An 8541-nucleotide genomic window follows, 5' to 3' on the forward strand; every position below is an offset into this window, starting at 1 on the left:
CACTTCTTTAAAATATAACATAATCAATATCCTTCTGCAGCTAGAAGAAGGATGGCTTTTCTTTCATGGAAATAAAACTTGACTGAAAATCTGCCTTACACTGGGGAGTTTCTTACTGCCTCCAGCATAGTCAGATCACAACTTGTAGGGTACATCTAGTCATTGGCTGGAAGTCAATACTATCCTTTTAACTGACTGGAGCTAAATAGACATTTCAGTATGTGAACTAAGAGTCCTCTTGTTTCCAGGCTCAGAGTACTTACTGCATTTTATAAAAGTGGTATAAGGCATAGATTTCACATCTGAGAAAAGATTTAGGCAAGTAAGACAATTTGTTTGTTATTGAATTTGAGGAAGAGGAGCAGAAGAGGAAGAAAGTAAAGCAAGCTGATTACCATGGGTAACTGATGTCCAAAGACAGGGCAGGTAGCAGGCTAAACATAAGGCAACAGTCTCCTCTTCACAGGATTTCCATACAGAAAATGTGAAAGCAGTTGTCCCAGTTCAAAGGCCAGGACACGACGACTGCAGAGATTCTGCCCTTGGCTGACTGCATAACTGCCCTGTTGCCACAACAAACTGATGCTTTTTGTTGACAAGGTCACATTCTGTCACATTCCTTGTTCTATTGCTGGGGCAGTGTCCAGGCTCTTCAAGGGGAACTGAGCTTACCTTCTTTTCTGTCACAGACCATCCTACTTGGTCACTGTTTTCTCCCTTGCAAATACATCTACATTGCAGCAAAGCTTTCTGCCAGAATTTGTGGACTCCCAGAATGTACCTGTGCCCAAGACTATTAGCTGTTTCTGGGAGGCAGGTTTGTTGGATTAGATAAAGCAACATGATAATAGCTATCCCATTTCGGTGTTCCTGGATAGTTTCTCTTCAAGGTGTTGCAGTGAATCTCATGGATGTAATTAGCCCGGGAATCTCTGCACTGTCCTCTATTCCCTACTGTAGATATGCCAGCATTTCAGTTTCCCATCTATAAACTGGAATCCCTTGCAGGGACTGGTCACAAGCTCACAGTGACTTCATGATACAGTAAAGGATGTCCCTGCAGTAAGGCAATGTAAGCCTTTTAAGAATCTTAAAGAAAGCCACCTTCTTCTCTGTTATTCGGGAGTAGGGAGATAAAGTTCTTCTACTGTTACTAGTTTGTATAAAGCACCTTTCAGAAAAGGATCTATCAATTACAGATTATATCATGTAAATAAACGCAGCGACTTCAATTGCTTTTTGCCCTGTTCTGCATATCACATACACTAGTGCAAAGTCAGTATATTTGCTTGGTAGGTGATGTGTGGAGAGCTGGATGACAGATCCAGTGAATATAAGAAAGACTAATGATGTTACTGAGACCACTTCCTGTTGCATCATTTATCAAGTGTTTTGTCAGTTTACAGCTGGATTTTAAAATCCCAAGGCACACTGAAGACAGAATGATACACAGGGCTCTGGAATTCCACCACTAATTTTGACTGAAAGTATTAGAGAGTTTTTAATTGCTTTTGGTGCCAACGATCCAATTCCCTAGTTGTATTGGGTCTGGCTGAGATGGAGTTAATTCTCCCCATAGCAGCCCTCGTAGTGCTGTGCTCTGCATTGGTAGCTAGAAAGGTGTTGATAACACACCAGTGTTTTGGCTACTGCTGAGCAGTGCTCCCACAGCATCAAGGCTGTCTCTCCAACATTTTTGCCCCCCCTCAATGGCAGGCTGGGGCAGGGCAAGATCTTGGGAGGGGACATAACCAGGACAGCTGACCTAAACTAACCAAACAGATATTCCATACCATATGATGTCAGCTCAGATATAAAAGCTAAGTAAAGGGAGACGGAGGGGGGGCATTTTTGTCTTCCGGAGCAACCACTACGTGTACTGAAGCTCTGCTTCCCAGGAAGTGGCTAGACATTGCCTGCTGATGGGAAGTAGAGAATAACATCATTTGTTTTTCTTTGCTTTCAAGTGTGACCTTTGCTTTCACTTTATTAAACTGTCCTTATCTTGACCCATGAGACTTCTGTTATATTTTCTCCCCCCTGTCCAGCTGAGGAGGGGGAGTGACAGAGAGGCTTTGGTGGGCACCTGGTGCCCAGCCAGGGTCAACCCACCACACTAGTTAAACATAGGTCCTAGTTATTGAATAATCAGAAAAAGAACAAGAAGGGATGTAGGATAGTTGCATATTTACCTTATGGTTTCCAAAGGTAATGTGTATTTTCTAAGAAGACACTGAAATGGAGCTGTGGCAGTCTTTGTGCTTTTATGGCAGTTAAGTTTCCTGAATTCCTGATGGACAATGCAGGTATCATAATGCCTTAAAAGCTTACTAATGATGTATTTGTTCAGTCAGTCTCAAGACATCCTCATGAATGTATTTCCCCATAAATCTTAGAGAATTATAAAAAGGATTTTAATGTCTGTCCAGGGATCAAACATGGTAGTGCAGTTAGGAAATCAATCTGGTTTTGCTGAATGACTTAATTGGTAAGTGGCAGGCATAGGGTACTGTCTGGTAGGCATGAAATATACAGTAAACCTCCTACAGTAAATAGGTAGTTGCAAAATCATTCATTCTCCATGTACCAAACACCTTTCAATCTTTTGCAACCAGACTCACTACCAGGTACTTCAGAGGCTTGTGAAGTTCTCAGCATCTCACATGCTTTTGTCCATGATTTATTGTATTGAAATGTTTGCCTTCACATTCAAACCAGAGAGGAAGCTAATGTCCTCTCTCGTCGCACCTGAAGAAGTGGAGTGTGCTGCTTTTGACTGGGATAGAGTTAATTTCCTTCATAGTAGCTAGTATGGGGCTACGTTTTAGATTTGTGTTGGAAACGGTGTTGATATTTCAGAGATGTTTTAGTTACTGCTGAGCAGTGCTTACACAGAGTCAAGGCCTTTTCTGCTTCTCACCCCACCGGCGTTAGGAGGGGACACAACGAGGACAGCTGACCCCAACTGACCAAAGGGATATTCCACACCATATGACGTCATGCTCAGCATATAAAGCTGGGGGAAGAAGAAGGAAGGGGGGCCGTTAGGCGTGATGGAGCCCTGCTTTCCTAGAGATGGCTGAACACCTGCCTGCTGATGGGAAGCAGTGAATGAATTCCTTGTGTTGCTTTACTTGCGTGCGTGTCTTTTGCTTTACCTATTAAACTGTCTTTACCTCAACCCACGAGTTTTCTCACTTTTACTCTTCCAGTTCTCTCCCTCATCCTATCAGGGGAGAGTGAGCAAGCAGCTGTGTGGTGCTTAGTTGCCGGCTGGGGTTCAACCACGACATGGAGGCTGCTACTTCCATTTTCAAATGATGACCTCTTTTGCTCTGTTTTGCTTTCCTCTTCTGTCTCCAAACATGCTGTCACTTTGCCAGCAGAGCTGAAGTTAACGCATAGCAGGAAGGTATACTGTTGCCGTCATTTGTGCTGCAGTTATTGCTATATATTGCAAAAGTTTTACATTCAATTCCTTCTTGATATGATTTTTCCATAGTTGCAAGGACACAGTAGGGTATATAACAGTTGGGATAACTGTATATATTTAGAGAGTGAGGAAAGTTCATGCCTAAGTAGGAAGTCTCTCTTCACAATGTATTTCAATATCTGAAGATAATTTCTTTATAAAGCAAAGTGCATCTCATATGGGCATCTATTTGGAGGCCAAATTTAGAGCAGGATGTTAGTAATAAGGGATTGTGAGCGGGTGCAAAGAATTCCAAAGAAATTCCAAAGGTGGGGTTTTTTGGTACTCAGGCACTGCAAGTTCCTACATAATATTTAATAAATGGGAAGGTCAGCAAATGGAGTTGTATATAGACACTTACCAGCTGTTTCAGTCCCCTCAGGTTAGACGACTTTCCAATACACTGGATGACAGTGCTGTTGTTTGGAAAAATGGGAGAGAGCTGGCAAAATAGTTCCTTAGACTGCAGCTTTTAGGCTGTCAAAGTAGTCAGGCAGTCTTCCTTAGACACCTCTTAGGAAATAAATGAGTACCTGCTTTGTGGCACACACACTATTGCTATAGATTTTTATGCACTTGGGTTAATTTGTGCATTAATGGTATGGTAAGAGGAGTTATCTCCTCTTTAAGTATGGGGAATTGAGTCACCAGCTAAAATAAATGACATACCCATGCCTGATCTTTAGTCTTATGCCTTATCTGTGCAACCATCCTTCTTTGCTTATATTTTCTCCCTCTGAATACTGCAGCAGTAGACAAGATAGAATTCTTCTTAGAAAGGAAAAAAGTATCACATTTCTTCTACATACATTGCCTTTTGGAAACAGACATAGTTATATAAGTTACTATGTACAGAGGCATTCATACCAGAAAGAACAGCATGCCTAGGAAAATCCTGAGTAGATACAACAACTAACACATGCACAATCATTCTCCCATTGTGATCACACTGGAGGTCTCGTGCATGCACTGGACAGTCAATTTGTGTATAGTGGCAACAACACTAGGACCTCCAGGATACCAAACATTTAGAAATTCCAGACAAATGGCCAAATTCCACTTTTTCTGGTCAGACAAAACTTACATGCAAGAAAAGAGTACATGTTTCACTGAAATTAAAATACATATAATCCTCATCAAATATAATGGCCAAAAAAATGATCACCAACATTCCCAAGTTCTTTAAAGGCTAAGCTGCCTCCTCTATGTATTTTTTGATCAATTCCAATGAACCATTTTAAATTATCCTAGCTAATTGTGCTTCACTGTTCCTTTTAGTGAGTTTTGATGATCACTTAGAATATGCATTTGAATTCCCTGAAGATAAGCACAAAACACATGGGTTGTACATACTGGATAACAAAGACAATACTACTTAAGCTATACTGAGAGAAAGTGGTCTAACTTTACCGTAAATCTCATTCTTTTGCTTCTTCTACAGCTTGCCTAATAAACTCAGTATCTGTTCCTGTGTCAGCACTGGGATACTTCGTTTTCATGGGATGATTTATCATGGTTTCTTTTCTTTGTGCCCAAGAAAAGAGCTCTTCCATTTTGTTAAAACAGTGCAAAACTATTCACCTGTAAGATTTAATTACCCCCTGTAAACATACATGCATACATACATATCTACATACCTGATTATTTTAAGATATTTGTAAGTCATGAAGGACAGAACAGGAAATACAAATATTTCTGTGACCCATTAGGGCAAATCAATTTTCTGAGTGATGGTTTGTTGGAAGGATATGGGTGTTACAATAATTTAAGATGATATGAAAACCCTCCAGGGATCAGATTATCATCTAGAACAGGTTAGCAAACCTCATTTTCTTCCATGACATTCTACTATTTTTCATCATCTGAGAATTTGGCCTAGAATATTTCACAACAATTCTGAGGCACTACAGATAAAGTTGTGTTCTTTTACCTGACAAATAATACTGAGACTCCCAAATCCAGGTAACTTCTTACAACAATATTTCATGGAACGCCAACAGATTTGTTTCATTAGGCCTACATTTTGGTGTTGACGCAGAAGTCACGGACACTGCACACAATCAATATGATCAAGCAGATGCCACTTTATTGCCAAAATAGCTCGGTTTATATACTCATTCTGGTTCCTGTTCACGCATAAGCTGATTAAAGATTGGTTAGCATGTGTTGTCCATGCGCCTAGTTACACCTAATGATTGGTTATATCAACACTGTACACGTGCATAAACATAAGACATAATTGGTTATATTAACTAAAACATGCGAAACTTGTCTCGGTCTAATTGGTCAAGATAAACTGCCGAATTAAGGTTCTTTGTGCCAAGTTCCCTTTATCGTGGAATGCGCACCTGTGTTCTTCTAATTGGCATCTTTCTTTTTTTGTCTTCTTGTTTACTCTGTTCAAGGCCTTCTAAAGGCATCTGGAATGCTCTTGCGACTGTTAGCTAAATATGTGTCCACAACGTTTTGGAGCTTCCTTAATTTCAGGCTTTACTCTTTACTCGTTAAAATTCTAACTATACTCCAGCAAAGGTAATTTCTTGAAGCCTGGGTCCCACCCCACTCGCTCTGGTGAAAGGTGCAGCCTGGCTTCTCCCAGGGCAGGTATTTGAACAATGCTGTCAAGCTGTCTAAGCTTGAATGAGAGTTGAAAGATAAGAGTAGAAGGCTGTGCATGTTGAGTCTGACTTCTCTGAGTAAGCCAACAAGTACCAACAAATGCAAAAGCACCACCAGTCTGATTTTCCTGAAATTGTATACTAATTTTGCACGGCTGTAATTGACATCACAAGATTTGAGACAGCACAGTATTGCTGTCATGATATTTAAAGGCAGCTTTTAGTCAGAAATAACTATATTCAACAATATCCAGAGTTTCAGTAAGGAGTTGGTGGTTGGGTTTTGGTACAGGACCTTTAAGAGCCATGAATGCATTTAAAATGGGAAAAGGCTTTTTTGAACACCTGACACATAACTTCTGCAGTTATTCCAGGTATTAGAAATAAGCTCTGAATAAACATAAAATTATTTGCAAAACCTGAGCTACTTTTGCTGCTGGTTTCACTGCAGTCAGCATATCAATCACTGAAGAATTCATGAAATTCTTGCTTCTAAGTGAAATGCTCCACGTTCTAACCTCCTTAGTTAGGTTCTGGATCATTGATGTAGTCCAAGCCAAGGAAAGGCCAATCCTGAAAGATGAATGCAGTCTTTCTTCTGTTGGCTTTGGGCCATCACTATAGAAGATGGTTTCTCCCATTGTTTACGCCTACATGAGTTTCACAACTGCCTGCACATCTGTTGGAAGATCCCTTCAGAGAATGACAATCAACTGACAAATTGTCATTTCTTCCTATGTAGATATTGGTTGGGTGGTGTCTTATGTCTGAGGTAGTTCTACATGCCTTTTTATAACCACAGTTTACTGCATTCATTGCGGGGAATAGGAGCACTTTTAATAGCTGGCAAATCTCATTTTTTTGAATATTCAGGATATCTGTGTTCATATGAGACAATTCACTAAAATGAGTGTACCATATCTCTGTTTAGAAAACTTAGCATATACGCTGAGAAGGGAAGGTGACAGAAACAGCTGTTTGAGAAGCCATCTCCAATGTTCTGAGAATAGAGAGGTACCGCATATGCTGTTAGCAATTGGACCTGTGCTCAAGCCTGAGACACCATCACAGAGCTGACACCATGATTTATTTGGATACCTGCTCCTATTCTCCTCCTACCCTGGGAACCAGCTCACGATGACAGCTGTACTTAGAAGTACCCCCACGCTAATACCACTCACATTAAATGTCAGCCTAGTTACTCAGCCTGCTCCATCTCCTACTATGTGGTCAGAACTGTCTCAGTATGACATTAGCATTTGAAATATGTTTCTCAGTTATCAGCAATCTTTCTTCAAAAAAAGATAGTTGTTATTTCAAAAAGTCAGTTCTCAAGCCATCAAGACTACATTTCTTCTTTTAAAAAATACACAGCTGACATTTCTGTAAACTTTTTGGGGTGGTGCTTTCCTCTTTATGACTAACACTAATAATATGTCTGTCTTGATATAAATATGTAGATGGTCCCTTCTCCCAGGACATTACCATATAAACCAAGGTCAGATGATTCAGTTAAAAGCCCAAGTTGTTCCTGGCGCAGCTCTACTTTTGTAAACGGAGCACATTACTTATTTACATGAGTTGATTTTTTTTTTCTCGAAAAGGAAGTACAATTACAGTAAGAGCAATGGAAGCACAACAGTGCTTTTTAGTCTGGTGGGTGGAAGTTGATAATTCAGGACGCATATAAATAGCAATTTGGGAGATGACGCTTGGTGTTTAAGGGAAGCAAGGCAAAAAAGAAGGCATGAAAATCCTTACAGGACAAAGATACAAGAGAAGAAACAAGTCAAATACATGGACTGAATAAATAAAGGAAGCTAACAAATAGCTTTAAATGGCAATTGCTCCCCCAAAACAAAGCAAATTAATATCACCAAGACTGAACTCCCTCATGGAGAAGCTCTAAGAACAAAGAACAATAGATGACTCAGAGAGGAGCAAAAGAGTAAAGAAATATTAACTGAACATAGACACTCTTGATGTGAAAGGCAGTCCCTGTCTTCAATCTGCATTTGTGTGTAATGCATGGGGAGGAAGCCAACATTGCACCATCCCAGGGCACGCATCCCCTTGGCAGAGTGTAACCCTGCTAACACCATGTCTCTCAGCTCCCCTCACATTCTCCTTCACATTAGGCAAGTCCTAGAGAACACTTCCCTTTTGGGGATTTCCACTTACTGAAAAACTTAAGCAACACAAGAATATCCTGGTTCCAGGTCTTCATACTTAGCCCTTAATATAACTCCTGCTGAGGTTTTCTACCAGCACGACTCATCTCCATCACCCAGGCTATCTGCCTCCTGTTCCCTGAAGGCAAATACTTAGAGATTCTCTGTCAGCTAAAATCTCTAGAGAAACTGCCTAAGCACACCCTTTTTCCAAGAAGCAACTCCCAGAGTTCCCCCTTCAATGCTTCTCTGAGGCACCTAACAGCTGTTCTTCTAATGT

Source organism: Harpia harpyja, chromosome 13 (genome assembly GCF_026419915.1).
Source record: "Harpia harpyja isolate bHarHar1 chromosome 13, bHarHar1 primary haplotype, whole genome shotgun sequence".
In the NCBI taxonomy this organism is placed as follows: domain Eukaryota; kingdom Metazoa; phylum Chordata; class Aves; order Accipitriformes; family Accipitridae; genus Harpia; species Harpia harpyja.